The sequence below is a fragment of the Balaenoptera physalus genome (genome assembly GCF_965194825.1).
Source record: "Balaenoptera physalus genome assembly, contig: HAP1_SCAFFOLD_1150, whole genome shotgun sequence".
Taxonomy (NCBI): domain Eukaryota; kingdom Metazoa; phylum Chordata; class Mammalia; order Artiodactyla; family Balaenopteridae; genus Balaenoptera; species Balaenoptera physalus.
Window position 1 is genome coordinate 126,502 of NW_028125644.1, and position 18,232 is coordinate 144,733.

An 18,232-nucleotide genomic window follows, 5' to 3' on the forward strand; every position below is an offset into this window, starting at 1 on the left:
TTGGGTTTGTTATTGTAGGTCTTTTCCTTCTCTTGTGTTTCCTGCCTAGAGAAGTTCCTTGAGCATTTGTTGTAAAGCTGGTTTGGCGGTGCTGAATTGTCTTAGCTTTTGCTTGTCTGTAAAGGTTTTAATTTCTCCATGAAATCTGAATGAGTTCCTTGCTGGGTAGAGTAATCTTGGTTGTAGGTTTTTCCCTTTCATCACTTTAAATATGTCCTGCCACTCCCTTCTGGCTTGCAGAGTTTCTTCTGAAAGATCAGCTGTTAACCTTATGGGGATTCCCTTGTATGTTATTTGTTGCTTTTCCCTTGCTGCTTGTAATATTTTTTCTTTGTATTTAGTTTTTGATAGTTTGATTAATATGTGTCTTCGTGTGTTTCTCCTTGGATTTCTCCTGCCTGGGACTCTCTGTGCTTCCTGGACTTGATTGACTATTTCCTTTCCCACATTAGGGAAGTTTTCAACTATAATCTCTTCAAATATTTTCTCAGTCCCTTTCTTTTTCTCTTCTTCTTCTGGGATCCCTATAATTCGAATGTTGGTGCGTTTAATGTTGTCCCAGAGGTCTCTGAGACTGTCCTTAATTCTTTTCATTCTTTTTTCTTTTTTCTTCTCTGCAGTAGTTATTTCCACTATTTTATCTTCCAGGTCACTTATCCATTCTCCTTCCTTAGTTATTCTGCTGTTGATTCCTTCTAGAGAATTTTTAATTTCATTTATTGTGTTGTTGATCCTTGTTGTTTATTCTTTAGTTCTTCTAGGTCCTTGTTAAACGTTTCTTGTATTTTCTCCATTCTACTTCCAAGATTTTGGATCATCTTTGCTGTCATTACTCTGAATTCTTTTTCATGTAGATGCCTATTTCCTCTTCATTTGTTTGGTCTGGTGGGTTCTTACTTTGCTCCTTCATCTGCTGTGTGTTTCTCTGTCTTCTCATTTTGCTTAACTTACTGTGTTTGGGGTCTCCGTTTTGCAGGCTGCAGGTTCGTAGTTCCCGTTGTTTTTGGTGTCTGCTCCCAGTGGCTAAGGTTGGTCCAGTGGGTTGTGTAGGCTTCCTGGTGGAGGGGACTGGTACCTGTGTTCTGGTGGATGAGGCTGGATCTTGTCTTTCTGGTGGGCAGGTCCACGTCTGGTGGTGTGTTTTGGGGTGTCTGTGACCTTTTTATGATTTTCGGCAGCCTCTCTGCTAATGGGTGGAGTTGTGTTCCTGTCTTGCTGATTGTTTGGCATAGTGTGTCCAGCACTGTAGCTTACTGGTCGTTGAGTGGAGCTGGGTCTTCGCATTGAGATGTAGATCTCTGGGAGAGCTTTTGCCATTTGATATTACGTGGAGCTGGGAGGTCTCTGGTGGACCCATGTCCTGAACTCGGCTCTCCCACCTCAGAGACACAGGCCTGGCACCCGGCCAGAGCACCAAGACCCTGTTAGCCACATGGCTCAGAAGAAAAGGGAGAAAAAAAAGAAATAAAATAAAGTTATTAACATAAAAAATAAAAAATAATTATTGAAAATAAAAAAAATTAAAAAGTAATAAAAAAAAAAAGAAAAAAAAAAGAAGAGAGCAGCCAAACCAAAAAACAAATCCACCAATGATAACAAACGCTAAAAACTATACTAAGAAAAAAAACAAAAAACGGACAGACAGAACCCTAGGACAATTGGTAAAAGCAAAGCTATACAGGCAAAATCACACGAAGTCCACTGCCTCACTTTGGGGATGATTCATTGTCTATTTAGGTATTCCACAGATGCAGGGTACATCAAGTTGATTGTGGAGATTTAATCCGCTGCTCCTAAGGCTTCTGGTAGAGATTTCCGTTTCCTTCTTTGTTCACACAGCTCCCGGGGTTCAGCTTTGGATTTGGCCTCTCCTCTCCATGTAGGTTGCCTGAGGGCGTTTGTTCCTGCCCAGACAGGACAGGGTTAAAGTAGCAGCTGATGCCGGGGCTCTGGCTCACCTAGGCCTGGGGGGAGGGAAGAGTACAGAATGCGGTGGTGAGCCTGTGGTGGCGGAGGCTGGCGTGACATTGCACCAGCCTGAGGCACGCCGTGTGTCCTCCCGGGGAAGTTGTCCCTGCATCACGGGACCCTGGCAGTCGGGGGCTGCACATGCTTCCGGGAGGGGAGGTGTGGATAGTGACCTGTGCTTGCACACAGGCTTCTTGGTGGCTGCACCTGCAGCCTTAGCGTCTCATGCCAGTCTCTGGTGTCCGTGCTGATAGCCTCGGCTCGCGCCCGTCTCTGGAGCTCATTTAGGAGGTCCTCTGAATCCCCTCTTCTCACGCGCACGAAACAATGGTCTCTTGCCTCTTCGGCAGCTCCAGACTTTTCCCGGACACCCTCCCGGCTAGCTGTGGCACGCTAGCCCCCTTCGGGCTGTGTTCACGCAGCCAACCCCAGTACTCTCCCTGGGGTCTGACCTCCGAAGCCCGAGCCTCAGCTCCCAGCCCCCGCCCGCCCTGGCGGGTGAGCAGACAAGCCTCTCGGGCTGGTGAGTGCTGGTCGGCACCGATCCTCTGTGAGGGAATCTCTCCGCTTTGCCCTCCGCACCCCCGTTGCTGCGCTCTCCTCCGTGGCTCTGAAGCTTCGCCCTGCCACGCCCTGTCTCCGACAGTGAAGGGGCTTCCTAGTGCATGGAAACCTTTCTTCCTTCACAGCTCCCTCCCACTGGTGCGGGTCCCATCCCTATTCTTTTGTCTCTGTTTTTTCTTTTTTCTTTTGCCCTACCCAGGTACGTGGGGAGTTTCTTGCCTTTTGGGAGGTCTGAGGTCCTCTGCTAGTGTTCAGTAGGTGTTCTGTAGGAGTTGTTCCACACGTAGATGTATTTATGATGTATTTGTGGGGAGGAAGGTGATCTCCATGTGTTACTCTTTCGCCATCTTGAAGGTCTCCCCACTTTTCAGTTTTTTTTGTCATATGTATTACTGTTATGGCCATCTTTATTAATACATTTTCACATTTCTGATTATTTTCCTATGATAGGTTGTTAAAAAATTGAATCTATTCATCAGAGGGGATCAAAGGAATTATAGGAGAGGTTTTCCCACATACGTTTATGTATTCTTAAAATGTTTTAACACTTATGTTTATTACTTTGTAATGAGAAAATGTTACAAAAATGACCCTACAAATTACTATATTATCCACCTTATATTTGGAGAGAAAAGCAACATTGCTAGAAGATAGTTTCTGCTTCCTAAGGATGATACAGTTGTGCTTATAAAATAAAAGAGATGAATATACTTATTGACACACTGTCTTCTAGAAGGATTGGACCACTTTAGGTGATCAGGCATGTAAGAATGCATGTATCACCTTACCTGTTCATATAATGTTTAAAAATCTTTTGCCTGAAAAAAAACTTTTACCTCTTTCATAGATTAAAAAGTTTTGTCTTACCTTGCTTTCATTTGCAATTCTTTGTTTACATTTTCATGTGTTTATTGTCAATTTGCATATTGTCTGTGATTGGTATATTCCTATTTGTTAATTTCTCTTGGGGACAGTAAGGTCTTAGTATTTCATTGACGTTTATGGGCTTTTTCAATAGTGAGGATAAAGTACTTTCACAGTTGTGAATAATTTTTAGTTTTTGTCATTTGCTCATTAGTTTTTGACTTTTGATGTTTATAATTCTAGATTTCTAAGCAGTAAAATGTACTATACTTTTCTTAGATTTGTAATTTGTAATTTTTTTGTAATTTCTTACATTTCGTTTTTTGTTTAGAAAGTCCTTCCCTATCTAAATATCATTAAATATGTTATATTTATTCTTTTTATTTTCTAATTAATTTGCATTTTATACCTAGTTCTTTAATCTTCCTGGAACTTATTTTTAATTTTGTGTGGGGAGAACGTATTTATTTTGATGTTTTCCTAATAATTGCAAAGCTTTCTAAATACTGTGATCAGTCTCTCTTCTTTTGGTTTGTGGCATTTTCTTTTTCTTTCTTAAGTGCTTAATTATTGTGAGATTTGTTCCATTGATCTCTTTGTTGATATTCTTTTTCCAGGACTACATTGATTTGATTATAACAGGCTTTCAATTTGTATTAATGGCCGATTGGGTGTTGAAAAAAATGTCCTTCAAATATATATGTACACACACACACACACATATACATATATATATATATATATATATATATATATATATATATATGCTGTTCTTAACTCTTTATTCTTATGTGCTGCCAGACATTCCTACCCCGCTCTTATATGCTGGCTGCCTCAGGTGTCAGCTTAAATGGTACGTCTTCAAAGAGACCTTCCCTAACCAACCTGCCTAAAGTAGGGCAGTCTGTGCCAGCCAGTATCAGCACAAATAAATCAGTCAGCCTTTCAGAAGTCATTTCCTTTCACACCAAATCTTCCAGATGCAGTTCTCATGTTCCTCATTATTGGGTGAGTTGTTAAAATGAAGACAACTATTGATCCACCGTCAGCTCCTATTTAATTGCTTAAAACTTCCAGCAATTAAATAGGAGCAAATTCTGTCATTTAAGAGAAGTGACTTACTATTGAAGAGTATAAATTCTAAAGTTGTAGTTAAAAAACTTATACAGTACATTTGTTTTTAATACAGTACATTTTTGATTATGTCCTAGATGAAAAAGACAGCCAGTGTCTGGGACAAAAGATCAGCAAGGCTCTGTAAAACCTTTGTCCCAGTTTAAAATGAAGTATTAGGACATCTGTGCCATAGAGATTCAAGCTAGTGTCCCTGAGAATTTTCAGCTGCACCAGAGTGGTGATTGCTCAACAGACTAAACTGGAGAGTGTGGGATAATTATCACAAGAGGACCACATACAATGATGACATGGAACAATTAGTTACAAACAATCAATAGCATAAGAAAAGGATATTAAAAGAAAGTTTTTAGAGGTACTGATTTCAATGAGAAAAGGCTGGTGAGATATTTTGATTCTTTATTAATTGGTTTTCTTCATGCAGGGCTTTCAAAAAGAAAACAAGTAATTTGAGCACACTAACCAACTTTATTTTTCATGAAAAAAGAAAGCCCTTTGTGATTTTAATGCTGCTTAACTCTTTTCTTCACTGTTCATGTGGTTATAATCTTAAGCAAACAAACAAAAAATTGCTCTTATAAGGCTGTGGTGCTTCAATGGCAGTAATGGCACTGACCCTAGTACAATTTTCAGTAGATAAACAGAGCTAATTGATTTATAACCATTATTCTAATTAAATAATCATAAATAATAAGCTTCATGTTAGGGATTATGTTATCAAGTGTGTTGTTTTGTCCTTATTTCTCACATGTTTTACTTTGGTGAAGAATTACAAGCTGTAAATGGTACAGATGAACCGGTTTTCAGGGCAGAAATAGACACAGATGTAGAGAACAAACGTATGGGCACCAAGGGGGGAAAGTGGCGGGGAGGGTGGGTGGTGGTGGGATGAACTGGGAGATTGGGATTGACATGTATACACTAATATGTATAAAATAGATAACTAATAAGAACCTGCTGTATAAAAATATAAATAAAATAAACTTCAAAAATTCAAAAAAAGAAAAAAAAAAAATTACAAGCTGTAATCCAAATGAATTGAAGGGACTATTGAGATGATCCAGTCATTGCTTTTTGAAAAACACTTTAAGCTGCAGACCCCTTTTTCAAATGAGTAGTATTCAGATATGAAAATAAAGCTTATTATTTATTAATTAACTAATTTATTTTTTGGCTGTGTTGGGTCTTCGTTTCTGCGCACAGGCTTTCCCTAGTTGCGGCGAGCGGCGTGGGGCGCAGGCTTCTCATTGCGGTGGCCTCTCTTGTTGTGGAGCCGGGATCTAGAGTGCAGGCTCAGTAGTTGTGGTGCACGGGCTTAGTTGCTCTGCGGCATGTGGGATCTTCCCGGACCAGGGCTCGAACCCGTGTCCCCTGCATTGGCAGGTGGATTCCCAACCATGGTGCCACCAGGCAAGTGCCTAAAACTTACTTTAAGAAGTAAAATGAAAAAGAAGGCAAAGCTGTTCGGATCGAGACAGGACTGGGGAGCCCAGATGCCCCAGTGTGGCCCCGCCAGGCATTCCCTGAAGATGTTCTTTAGAACCCCTAGGGCTTCCCAGGGCTGGGTTCAATAAGCCACTAACCAAACCTTTTGATTTTACAAACAGGAGCAACAACAGTAACTGCCATTTATTGATAATTTACAGTGTGATAGGTGTTCTGTCTTACTGCTAATTATTATAATAACCCTGTAGATTAAGTTTCATAATGTGCATAGTGTAGATTAATAAATTAAGGCTCAGAGTATTTAGTTAACTTCACTGAAGTCATCCTGATGGAACCAGGAATTGAACCCAGAGCCAGATCTTTCTTGGTCTGTGTTCTCCCCTTAGAGAAAGGGTCCTTATCAACTTCTTTCAGTTTCTGTGACACAGTTTTCCTGATTTCTACCCACTTCTCTGACTGCTCCTCTTGTCTCCTTTGCCCGCCTCTTACCCTCTGCCTGCCATCTAATGTTGAATCAGTCCTATGACTATCTCCTCTTGCTGTGTTTTCTTTTCCTAGGGAGGCTCATTCACTACCTTGGCCTCAGTTAACATCTGTGTATCAGAGCTTCCACACTTAGCATCTTTAGCTCATATCATTCCTCTAAGCTCCAGACCCACATGCCCAGTTGCTCCCTCAAACCTTTTCTCAGCATCTCAAAAGCACATTACATTCAGCTCAAGATTTCCCCTCAATTCTGGTCCTTCCTTATTTTTTCCCATTTTTGTTTATGGTGCCACCAACTTGTCCATGGTGTGTAAGTCAGAAACTTCAGAATTTTCCTTGATTGCTTCATTCCCTCATTTCCCACCCTGCCAGTCAAATCCTGGTGATCTTTTTTCTCTGAAGTATTTCTGTAAGCCATCCATTTTCCCACCCCACAGCCACTGTCATAGTTTGGTCATGTCACTGTTGGCTGACATTATTGCATTGGTCTCCCAATTTTCCCGTCTTTCTGTTTCCCCCTGATATGCAGCCTCATTGCAGCCAGTCTGAGCTTTTGAAAGTGCCCATGTGATGTTTGAATCCTGGCTCCACCACTCACTAGTTATGTGAGCTTGGCAGGCTGCTAAGTCTTTCCAAACCTTAGTTTCCTCATCTGTAAAATGGTTATATCATTCTTACCTCATGTACTTGTTCTAAGAATTAAATGTGGTAGTATGTGCCCGGCATCACTATTAGTGATGATGGTAGAGATGATCATACTCTGCTCAAAACTTTTTCAGGGCTTCCTGTTGCCCTTAAAGTCCAAAACTCTTGTCACACTTCCTTGGTGCTCAGTCTCCTTAATCCCTCAAATGTGCTGTGCCCCCTCCTTCTTGAGGGTCTTCACCTAAGTAGTCTTCTCCTCACAGTAGAAGTGTTGTGTCTTTAAATAGTTAATGGAAGTTAACTCATTCTTCAGATCTCACCCAGCCCCCAAATCTTCTCTTATCTTTTACTACCTTGGATTTATAGCTTTTATCCCTGTTTGCAGTTATAATTGTGTATTTTTGTTGCTGTTGGGATTAATGACTCTCTTATCCACCATTATCTGTCTTAATCTACCTTTATATGGAGACAGACCATGTTTATTATACCCACCTGCCATGGTATCTCTGTCAGGGAGCTTAATGCTTGCTACTAACTAAAGATCTTTCTTCCGTCAGTGAGGGATTATACTTCAGTATTATTTTTCTGTTCTCCAATGTTTGGTTAAGTTTATTTTTCAACAGCACTGCCTCCTTTGTGGGCAGAATTGTCTGAAATGGACTCTTTCATGTTAATTACTAGTACTTGTTCTTGATGGAGAGAACTCCCAAGGTAGCCGGAGCCCTCTCAGAATCTGTCATTCTTCTGGTATTGAAATAGGCTAGGGGTTCGTTTTTCCACCTAGGATAAAGTGCTGTTCTTGTGTTCCTGTAGGTTTTGTGTTTTTGTGGCACTTGTCTATACATTGGGATTCATATTTTCTTTTGCTTAAGTCTGTATAAGAAATATGACATATTTTAGGTCCACTAACGTCATCAAATGTTCCTTTGTGAACCTCTCATTTAAGTTTTCTTGTTTTTGTTTAGATACCTTGGGTTAAGCAAGTAGCTTTATTTAAAAAGCCAATTTTCCTTATAATATGGGGATCAAAGAATGTGTTCTTAAAAGCTGTCAGAAAAAACGAATTATATAAGCATCTATCCCAATTCATAAGTTTAGTTTAAAAATATTTTAAACATTAGTAATGAATCAGGTATCCCTGTGTTACTTTTTTGTTTCTCAAATACCTGAGAGAAAAAAGAAGCCTGCTTATTTATTTATTTTCCAATAAATATGAAAGGGATAGAAAGGAAATCCTTGAAACTGTTGATTATTGTTGCTTTCAGATTTTCAGTGTCCTTATCTCTAAGATCATTTTTATAGGAATCTTTGACATCAAAATTTTGGTACTGAGATTAAAGTAGTTGTATTTTGTGGGGATTCTCAGGGAAAGATGCCATTTTAGGAAGTAGGGTGAGCGGAGAGAAATTAGGATTCTTTCCAATCTTTTCTGTTTCTTCTCTCATTCCTTCTTTCAGAGAGAAGAGATCCTATGGATAGAATTTTTGCTTCTTAAAAAAAATTCTCAAGCCTTACAGCGATACTTGGGCTCTGCTAATTAAAGTAGCTTCATAAGTAATAACTTTCTTTGAAAACACTGTCTTTATTCCTTATGGATGGAATTGAATGCACAATCATTTAGCTTTTCTTTCTTTTTTTTTTTTTAAAGTAACAACCCAATCCATTTCCACCAAAAATTTCCTTCTAGGAAAGTGGTTTTATGATCAATGGAAAGTGTTATATGATTAATGGTTCTGTAGATATGAAAGTTATAGGCTGGATATCTGCTCCCTTTTATCATCTGTGTCATGCATCTTGTTTATAGTAAATTGAAAAAGGTACATTTAAATGACCAGTAAGGTTGAAGACACGCTCTACTACCTGGCAGTTTCATTTCTGTGTGTCTCCTTGAGAGAAACTTTTGCACATGTGCACAAGGAGACAGGTAGATGTACATGTGCTTGTCGTTACAGTGAAAAAAGTGGAAAAACATCTAACTGTTCCTCAAGTAGGTGAGTGGATAAGTTGGTATTTATTCACAAAATGGAATATGAGTACACAGTCCCTTCCTGCAAAATACTTAGGGCACATGTATGTTGGAATTTAGATGTTTTTCAGATTTTGAAAGGTAATCCAGTATATAAACTGTATATTGTGTAATACTCCCATTGGGATCTGGACAATACCCAGTAATCAAACATATTAAATCTGTAGCAAAACTTAGGACTATTCATATTAAATTGGATAAATAAATGGTAAATAGCCTCATAGCAGTTGAGTCAGGTTTTTCCATTAAGCTTGGAGAAAAATGTAGTCTTTTTAAAGCTCTTTGGATTTTAGAATTTTGGATAAGGAATTGTGAAACCTGTATTATACAGTTCATAAAAGTGAATGAGCTAGAGTTATGTATATCAGTGTGGATAAATCTCAAACACGTTTTTAAAAAATTGAAGTATTGTTGACATATTATATTAGTTTCAATATTTTGCTATTGGGATACATTACAAAATGATCAACACACTGGGTCTGGTTAACATCCATCACCACACATAGTTACAAAGAACTTTTTTTTCTTGGGATGAGAACTTTTAAGATCTACTCTCTTAGCAACTTTCAAATATGTAATACAGTGTTATTAACTATAGTCACCATGCTGTACATTATATTCCCAGGACTTATTTATTTTTATAACTGGAAGTTTGTACCTTTTGACTCCCTTTACCCATTTCACCCACTCCCTGTCCCCCACCCCTGGCAACCACCAATCTGTTCTCTACCTGTGAGCTTGTGGTTCCGCCCCCCCCCCCGAAATGGTAAGATTTTATTTTTTTTATGGCTGAATAATATCCCATTGTGTATATCTATACACATATGTGTATAGATATACACACCACATTTTCTTTATCCATTCATCCATTGATGGACACTTAGGTTGTTTCTATATCTTGGGTATTATAAATAATGCTGCAGTGAACATGGGGGTGTGGATATCTTTTCGAGTTAGTTATTTTTGTTTTCTTTGGATAAAAACTCAGAAGTGGAATTGCTGGATCTAATGGCAGTTCTATTTTTAATTTTTTGAGGAACCTCCATTACTGTTTCCTATAGTGGCTATACCAGTTTACATTCTCAGACACATTATGTTGAGTAACATGAGCAATTTGCAAAGAGAATCAAGAACAGATGACATCACTTCTGTGAATTTTCAATAAGCAACAGTGAGGGGTGGGGGAGAGAGAGAGAGATATCTGAAGCAAGTAAGGCAAATTGTTGATGGTGATTTCCATACGTTGTTGTATATTTGAATGAGTCTCTGTAGCCCCGAGCTTCTGCTTTCTTCTCTAACCTTTTTAAGAATGCAGGGTTACAGTTGAATTAGGTGATAGAGCATAATACATGTTGGGACTGGAAGTGTTCTTAAAATCAACTAAATTATCCTTTTTTCTTTTAAGTGAAGTCATTCCTACTTGTTAAGAAATTATCTTGAATATTGATTTACTTTTCCCTTTTCTGACCTATGTCTGTTACTTTTTTCTCTTTTAATATATTTATTTTTTGTTGGAGTATAGTTTACATACAGCAAAATACATGGATCTTCCGTATCATAGTTCCATGAGTTTTGACAAATGCCAGTAGTCGTATAATGCAGTCTTACGAAGATATAGAACATTTCCATCATCCCATAAGGTTCCCTTGAGCTCCTTCCCAATCAGTATTTTCCCTGCCCCGAACACATAGATAGTGTTCTAATTCCTTTCACTTTAGATTAGTTTTGCCTGCTCTAGAACCTCCTATACATGGAACCATATAGTCTGTACTCTGTTGTGTTTGGCTTCTTTTGCTCAGTGTGCTATATATTTTTTTTAAAGTTTATTCGTGTTGTTGCATGTATCCATAGTCATCCTAATATTGAGTAGTTTTCATTGCATGGATATTGCATAATCAATTTATCCATTCTCCTGTTGATGGGGTTGTTTCCAGTTTTGGCTCTTATGAATAAAGCAGTTGTAAACATTTTTATACAGATGTGTTTGTGGCCATGTTTTTATTTCTCTTGCGGAAATATCTAGGAGTGGAATCGCTGGGTCATAGGGTAAGTGCATGTTTAACTTTCCCCTAAAAGTATGCAGTCAGCTGAAGTGAAGTGAAAGATTTTGTGGTCATAGACCTAAGTATTCAAATTGAAAATATAACGCGATGAGTAAATATGGATGTAGGAGATGAATGAAAATAATGGTAACACATGTATTTATTGGAGTTTATGTGATAAAATTGGTGAGAGTCGAGAAAACAAATGTATTTTCCTTTTAAATACCCCGTGAAGATCCCATATGGTTTTATTTCTTCTCAACATGCTGTTAAAACATGAAGCAATCTTTTGTATTGTCTGTTTACTACCTAAATTGATTTTCAAAAAAATTTTATTAATTTTTAAAGATTTCTTTTATCTACTTAACATTTTTACAGAAGCATGTGCAAAAGAGTCTTTGATATGCCTTATTTGATGGTTGCCATGGAAAAATTAAGGGATTGTATACAAAAAAAATATTTATACCTTGGTGTTTTGCTTTTGAAACAATTATGATTTTCTCCATAATAGTTTGACTTTTTATTGTTATTTTATCCCCAGATGCTTCTTTGGTTTTATTTATCAAGATTCTCTTTCTCTCTCTTTTTAATTACACTTTTTAAAGATTTGTTCCTTGTAGAGAAATGCAGTTAAATTTTATATGTTGATCTTATATGCGCCAGGCTTGCTAAACTCTTTTTTTTTTAAATATTTAATTATTTATTTGTTTTATTTTTGGCTGCGTCAGGTCTTAGTTGCTGCACGCAGGATATTCCGTGCGGCATGCAGGATCTTTCGTTGCGGAGCGCGGGCTCCAGAGCGTGTGGGCTCTGGTGGGCTGTGTAGTTGTGGCACGTGAGCTGAGTTGCCCCGTGGCATGTGGGATGCAGAACCCACGTCCTCTGCATTAGAAGGTGGATTCTTAACCACTGGACCACCAGGGAAGTCCCTTGCTGGACCCTTAATTATACAGATATTTTGTCTGTAATTTCTTCTGAGTTTTCTTCCTACAATCTCTGTATAATGACTTTCTTGCTTTCTGATTCTTATACCTTTGGTTTCCTTCTCTTGTCGTAACTGCACTTGGTCTTAGTATCTCTAGAACAAAATACAACAGTGGACTGTTGTAGTCTATCAGTTGCCTAGTGTAGATTTGAATTTTTACAAGAAAGCCCATTATTAAAGAGGTAAGTCTTGAAAAAAAATGTGAGTAATTTGGTTGGTTTATTCTGGTTAGCTGATGTTCTTGGTATATGTTCTATGCTATTTTCTCCCCAAGACAGAATTATTTATGTAAATAATTTTGATGGGCTTCATTTCAGTTTAACACAGTTTAGTGATAGTGTGTGTGAAAACATCTTAAACAATGGCAGTGTACAGGAGTGCTTTTCTGTAAGATTGTAAGGTCATGATCTCTTTGTACTCTCCCTCAATATCAGTCTTCCTTGCCTCTTCTCTTTCTCTGGAGGAAAAGCGGGGGGGGGAAAGGAAAAAGGAATTCTATAGCTTCTGGAAAGCTTTGGGCACACAGTGACTTCAGTGTTGACATGGGTCTGTGGGACACAGACATTAGCCCGTTAGCTTTATGCCAGCAGGGCCCCCCCCCCACCCCCGCCACCTCACAGTCAAGCTGCTGCCTCCGGTGTGTGTTTATTCAGCTGAATGCACTCCCAGTTGTAGCATTGCCAGGGTTAGCTCTTAACATGTTGACAGCTGATAGGTATCGCTTAACTCTTCTTTCTTTACCCTTCTTTCTTCACCCTTCTTCTTGATTTATATACTAGTATTTCAGGGACTAAATCTGGGAATTTTGTTAACCTCATTGACGTCTGTTGCAGGTGCTTGAAACTTTTGGGTTGTAGAGCATGAAGAAAGAAGTGAGGTTGATACTTAAAATGCTGCTAGACTGAACAGTACCTTTATGGTCCCTTGTATTTAATTCTGCCTTTGCTTTGTTAGTACTGAGCATTCTCAAGTTAAACACTATGGAAATGGTTACTATAGGATCCCTCTGCTGGTTGATTTTACTTTTAAGGTTAAAAAAAAATTTTTATTTTGATGTTATTTTTTAATGGAATGACGTCTTCAATCCTGACATTGCTTAGGATGATATTTTTACTACTGTAATATCTGGTTTGGGATATTATCTTTTCTTCTTTCTGTACTTTTCTTCCTCCACCCATTCCTTCCTCTCTATTTCTGCCTTTTGTTCAGTTTGAGAGTCAGACAGGCTTTCTAGAGGAGGTAATGCCTGATCTAAGGATGAAAGGACAGGTAGGATTTAGCTGGGAGTGAAAGTGAGGGAACGGGTAGAGGATATTCTTTATTTATATTTATTTTATTTATTTATTTAACATCTTTATTGGAGTGTAATTGCTTTACAATGGTGTGTTAGTTTTCTGCTTTATAACGAAGTGAATCAGTTATACATATACTCTTTAAGTAGAGGTTAAGGGGTAAGTAAATGGTATGGGAGTTTGGGTAACTGAAAGCTATTTGGAATTTCTAGAACTTGTACTAAAATCAGTTTATTGTCACTTGAGTTGTTGTCTTGATGAGCACACAATAATAGAATGTATTATGACCTCGGGACTTCCCCATTTTGATAGTATTTTTGTTTATTCTTTAATTTCTCCTCTGGGTTATGCTGGCATAAAGGCAGATGTTCTTTTTTCTCTCCTGGATTCAGTAGCAGAGAGTAGCTGCTAGGAATCTGGAATAATTGCTTGTTCATTTTCTTGACTCTGACATCTTTTTTAGAGGAGAATAAGCTCAAAGTAGCATTCATTTAAACAATTTAATCTATCCATTTGAATGCTGGTATGGTTGTTTCTTGCATTGTAGTATGTCTCTTGCTGGTGTTTATTTAGATCAGTCTGAGAACTTGGTTTTGGTTTAATATTTGAGAGTTTACAGTGTGCTTTGCTGCACAGAAAATAAATCCTTGTCAGCAACGGAAAGAATACTAGACTAATGATCAGACGAAATGAACTACCTAGAGGCTCTTGCTTTGTCTCAGTCTTGGAGGTTGAGACTCATTAAAAAACGTTGAGTTTCTTCTAAAATGATAGAAATTAGAATACTTTCTTTTCATATTAAAGATTCATGAATCCAAATCATAGTGATCTTATAGAATCTGAACTTCATTCGAATATGTTGCATATATAATAAGTGCTTTTATGTGTCCCATTTCTCGTTGTTGAATATTCTTAATTTAAAATTTATAATAAGGTATAGTGCTGGTGTGTGAGTGTGTATATATAGCTATTAAGTTTTACCACTTTGTAAGCTCTGTTTTTGGATAAGAACTCTATCCTACACTTTTGGGGTATGTTGTATATAGTATTAAAAGTATAAAAGATTCTTGTTGACAGTTAATTATTTGAAAATGCTTCTCTTCACTTCAGATCAAACACAAATAAATCCAGAGTGTATAATTAACATTTTTTTAAAAATTAGGATTGCATTTAGTATTTTGGCCAATTTGTATTTGAGATAGAATTTTTTGTGTGTTAGCTGGTAAGGAACTAATTGTTACAGAATAAGAGTAATTCTCTCTGTTATAGGGGAAAGATATAATTTTCCAGGGACTTGATTTGCATCTACTATCCAGTAGCCATTTACTTTCAAAATAATGCGTGAAAATTTGTTTTTGTCAATCTTTCATCAAAAATTTATTGAGCACTTACTATACCAAACACTGTGCCGTGCCCTAGAGTAACAAGATGAAAGTCCCAAGTTCTAGAAAGTTTTTCTTGAAGACAGATACAAAGAAAGAAATTGCAGATTGGGCTGGTAAGTGCTCTTCTTAGGGACACATACGGTACAGCACAGATCAGAACATCACAGAGCCTGAGGATCGACTTGGGTGATGTTAGTAAGAATTATTATAAACTCTTTTGCATCTTGCATTGATAAAGTTTCCTCAATGTATGTATTTACATGTTTCAGAAAAAAAATCGTTCTTAATTTAACATAATAGGATGCAGTACTGGTATTTTTTCTAATGGTTATCTTGACAAGTAGTGCATTGAACTCTCTGGGATACAGTATAATGTTTGTGATGATGACCATTTTCATGTATCCATAATATTCTTTTTCTGTAACTAAAAATAGCTCTAGACTCCTTGGTTCTGTCATTTTAGAAATCAGGGTAAACTGGATCAAAGCGTTCTCTTGTTCAGAGAAACTAATGGAAGTTTTGCCTCAGAAGAGCTTCTGATATTTGTCTAAAATATATGAAGCATTGTTGTGATGTTTTGTTGTTTTTGAGATGTATTTTTCTAAAAAATGATCATAAACCCTATCAGGGATTTAAGAATTTTCATTACTATTGTTCACAACATCCTACCATTTCATTGAGATACAGCTTGGTGTAATTTTAGTACAATCCTTGGACTAAATTTGAAGCAGTTATTTTTCCAGTCTTCCAGCTCAAGCTGAGTGTTAGAGTGAGCAGAAGTAGACTAGTGAGTGTTGATGTACAATTTGGAATGTGAGAAGTGTGAGATCATTTTGGAGAGTGTCATAAGCAGAATTCCCAAATAGAAATTTTCCTAATATCTGACAACTGAGATTGTCCTGCTAAATTCAGCATGTGTTTTTGGTCGGTCATGGTAAATGTCTGTGATATGTGCAGATATGCTCCCTTTATCTTCAGTATGAATGTGCTAGAGAAAGAGCAGCATGGCTTATTGCCTGCTGCTTCTTTCTTCTCCCAGGGGAGTTGGCAGGAATTTTAATAAAGTGAATCTAGCTTGAAAGTAGCCTAAAGAAGGGGTGCTGATTCCCATTTCAATGGAGAAAATTGCTGTGTAGCCTTCTCGGCTACCAGTCAGAGCATCATTTTAATTCTGTATTCTAGTAAAATGGGTGCAAGCAGAGCTGAAGAAGCAGAGCTGAAGAAGCAGGGCACATTAGTCATTGTATTTTCTTTCTTCACCAAAACAGTGCTTGCCATACTAGTATAATCACAAGTGCTAAAGTGTATGTGAGACTGTTAGCTGTCGTCAACATCTGTTTCTCCTGCTTTGAATGAATTTGGTGATGAGTGTCCAGAAAAGGAGGGACAGTTGTACCTAGAAATCAGTTTCATTGTTGAATTTAACTTCTGATATTTCCCTGTGGGATAAACTTGCTCAGAATTTATTTGGATTTTTTGACTTCCAAAGGTAAAGAATGAAACTGGAGGTTGATTCTAGGCTTCAGAGAATTAGCAATTTGACACATCTTTTTATTAAGGATTTTGAACTCCAACAACTGTTGAGAATCTTTACAGCATGATGCGGGTAGTTAAATTTATTTAAAGAATCATATTCATGAATTCAAATACTTGATAATTTTATTGTAAATTTATTTTTCGTAAGAAAAAGCCAGTGCTTTTCGCGAGTTTGAAGACTGCCATAATTGAAAGTTCACTACTTGCTAAGCATAATACCAAAACCAGAAACTGTAAAAGAAGAGGTTCTTATCTTTGCACTAAAAATTTCTGTATTTAAGTTGCCATAAACTATGTTAAAAGAAAAATGACAGATTTGGAAATATATTTGTAACATGCACAGCAGGCAAAAGGTTGTTTTCCAAATATAAAAAGATCTTAAAGTGGATTAGGAGAAAGGTTAAATGTCCCCAAAACAAAATGAGCAAAGAACAAGAACAGATGAGTCACAAAGGAAGGAATACAAAGCGCCTGTAGATACGTGAATAGATATTCAGTCTTACTTGTAATCAAAGAAAAGCCCAAAAAAGAAAGAGAAGAAAGAAAATACCCGGTTGTCAAAGGTATAGGAAAGTGCTCAGACATCGTTTGGTGGGAGTTTAAATCTGTACAGACCCTTTTAGAGATAATTTGTTGTGTGTATTAAAATCATAACTGCATACCCTCTGATCCAGGAATTCCACCTTTCAGAATTTATCTCCAGGAAAAATTTGGATAAATGTGCAGAGATACACATGTGAAGGTACCTGTTATAATAGTGGAAAATGAGAACCAAACTAAATATTTATCAATAGTTGTAAGTAAATTATTTAATATCAACACGTTGGAATTCTGTGGCAGGCATATTTTTTCCCCAGTGTTTAAAATCGTTGTAAAATACAGCTTACATTCACCATGTTAAATTTACCATCTTAAGCAATTTTCAGGTGTACAGTTCATAAGGTACATTCATACTGTTGTGCAGCCATCACCACCATCCATCTCCACAACTCTTCATCCTGTAAAACTGAATCTCTGCACCCATCAAACAGTCACTCCCTGTCTCCCGTCTCCCGTCTCCCGTCTCCCCAGCCCCTGGCAACCACTCTTGTGCTTCCTGTCTCTGTGAGGTAGACTGCTCTAGGGACCTCATGTAAGTGGACTCGTGTAATATTTGTCTTTTGTGACGGGCTTATTTCATTTGGCATAGTGTCCATCCATGTGGCAGCGTGTGTCAGCATTTCCTTCCTTTTTGAGGCTGAAAAATATCATTAGGCATTTTTTTAAATTTAATTTTTGGGTGGGTAGTACATACATTTAGTTCAAATTCAAGAGGAGGGTTAGGAGGAGAGAAAGATGGGAAGTGGCTGCGAAGTGACTGCAGATGTATATGGGTTTTCTCTTAAGGGGTGATGGAAGTGTTCTAGAATTAGATAGTAGTGATCAATGTATAACTTTTAATATGCTGAAAACTGCTGACTTACACACTTTAAACCGGTGAACTTTATGGTATGTGTGAATTATGTCTCAATAAAGCTATTATTAAAAAATTTTCAATGTCAGTTACACTTCAGTTAAAAAAATTTTTATGCGGAATAGAATAAAGTTTCTTACATGTTGTCCCCCAGTGATTTCAGTTCGTTCCTCCCTTCTTCCCTTCTTGCCTTCCTCCGTTCCCCCAAATAACCATTAATTATTTCTTGTGTAACATTACAGAAGTATTTTTATTTCTTATGATATTTTTTATTTATAGTAAATAGTAAATATTTATTGTTCCCTCCCTTTTAACCAAAGTGGTAGCGAATTGAACACAGCCAAGCAGGCTTCTCTGAAGTCTTTTCTCTTATTTTTAAAGGTAAAAATGCCCCTTTTTATTGATT

General features: G+C 37.5%; 2 protein-coding genes across 2 annotated transcripts in view; one reads left to right on the forward strand and one right to left on the reverse strand.

Moving 5' to 3' along the window:
- The window catches only part of LOC309653773 (ELKS/Rab6-interacting/CAST family member 1-like), a 182,124-nt gene that overhangs the window by 54,660 nt on the left and 109,232 nt on the right, over positions 1-18,232 (forward strand).
- Positions 17,300-18,232, reverse strand: part of LOC309653775 (ELKS/Rab6-interacting/CAST family member 1-like) — a 120,194-nt gene continuing 119,261 nt past the window's right edge. The window contains exon 4 of the transcript XR_014259454.1: positions 17,300-17,610. The gene's annotated coding sequence lies outside the window, so the exon portion shown is untranslated. The remainder of the gene's footprint in view (positions 17,611-18,232) is intronic.